The following is a 2,009-nucleotide window of genomic DNA, read 5'->3' on the forward strand; positions in this document are numbered from 1 at the left end:
AACATGGTTGGTGGTCTGCTTGTGTGCTTATATAATTGTAGGTAATATATCTAAGGAAAATACAAATATGGTGAGTGGTTTGCTTGTGTGCTTATATAATTGTAGGTAATATATCTAAGGCAAATACAAATAAGTGATTATTGTGATATGTTTTTGTTGTAGGTGACTTGGCAACTATATGAGGAGTACACCCATTAAAAACACTCAGTAAAGAAAATACATTGTGCCGATCATATCTAATAAGTTTTCACATTGCAGAGTGTTATATGTCTGATCGTGTGCAACGACAATTTGGGAAGATGCAAGTAATTCATGGTGGGCCACTCAAGTGGGATAAGAGGGAGAAGGTCGGTATACCCCCCCCCCCCCCCCCCCCCCCAAGTTTGATTGCTGAGTTGAGTTACGAGATAAGCAACTAGCAACAATGAGAATGCAATGTTGTCAAGGCAGTCCTGGATAAATATGGTAGAATGCCTATAAAATATTATATGGTCGGGTACAACATGTTCACCCATAAATATAAAAATACTCTCATGTGCCTTTCCTCGTAGTTGCAATCAAATGTATCCCCCCCTCGCAGGCCAAGATGACGAGAGGAGATTGGTATATTATCTAATTTATGTATTTTAGTTTTTATTGACTTAATAGGTATTCAAAGTAATTATCTATTTTGTTTTTTATTGTTTACTTGCAGCAATTAACCTGTATAGGGATGCTTTAAGCTACACTTAGTGGTGAAGTATTAGCAGGAGAAGCTATACGTTATGAACAGGCGACCCATGATTTACTATTGCAGAATACTACTATAGAGATAGATATTGAGGAGATGGTAGAAGCGAGAGCGAGGAGAGAGATGGTGGAGATGAAGAAAGCGAGATTGAGGAGGGAGATAGTAGAGATGAGGTAAGCGAGACTAAGGAGGGATTTGGAAGAGGCAGTTTGGCATTTGGAAGAGGCGGTTTGGCGCTTGGAATGTTTGGTTCGGCATTTGGAAGATGTAGTCTGGCGCTTAGAATGCACAGTTCGGTGTTTGGAAAAGGCGGTCTGGTGATTATGTCACTGCAGGGCACAGTCTGGAGTTTGGAAGAGGCAGTTTGGCATTTATGTCACTAGAGTGTGCGGTCCGACGCTTATGTCACTAGAGTGTGCGATCCGGCGTTTGGAAGAATCGGTCCAACAATTATGTCACTGGAGTGCACAGTCCGACGTTTCAAAGCGGCGTTCCGACTCTTATGTCACTGGAGAGTGTGGTCCGGCATTTAGAAGAGGCAGTCCAGCACTTATGTTACTGAACAGGCAGTCCAGCGTTTCATAGCAGCGGTCTGGTAATTTTGCCATTGGAGTAATGGGCAGTGCAGCGTTTTGAAGTGCCAGTTCTGCACCATGTTACTGGAGTAATGAGCGTTCCTGCGTTTTAAAAGTGCAGTCCAGCATTTGTGAGCGATTTAATGAGCGGTCCAGCATTTGTCACCTACGGTCCGGCGCTTATGTCATTAGAGAGGGCGGTCCGGCATTTGGAAGAGGTAGTCCGATGCTTATTTTGCTGGAATGGGCGATCCGATGTTCCCGGGATTATGTGACTAGAGTAATGGGCAGTCCGACATTTCAAAGTGACGGTCCAATGCCCATGTTATTGGAGTAATGGACGTTTCGGGGTTTTACATGTGTGGTCCGACATGTGTTTTGGATTAATGAGCGATCGGGCATTTGTGAGCTACGGTCAGGCAAAATTGTGTTTGAAATAGGCAGCTTGGCAGTGTACAGTTCTAGTCTGACAGAATGGATGGGTTCAATAATATACAACCGCAGTCCGACGTTTCCTTTTATTGGGATCCAAAAATGATTTGTTATGTACGAGAAGGGTATTTTAGTCAAAAAAATTGAACTTTTTGTATTGGGGGGTATCTGCTATAAAACTCGGTTTTGGGGAAAAAATTATTAAAAAATATTAGGGTAGGGGAAAGTGCCGAAAAAGTTTACTTTTGGGTGTTTTATGTAATTTTCCCAAG

This window comes from Amborella trichopoda, chromosome 1 (genome assembly GCF_054954075.1).
Source record: "Amborella trichopoda isolate Santa Cruz 75 chromosome 1, AtrichopodaSantaCruz75HAP2 v2.0, whole genome shotgun sequence".
Classification (NCBI taxonomy): domain Eukaryota; kingdom Viridiplantae; phylum Streptophyta; class Magnoliopsida; order Amborellales; family Amborellaceae; genus Amborella; species Amborella trichopoda.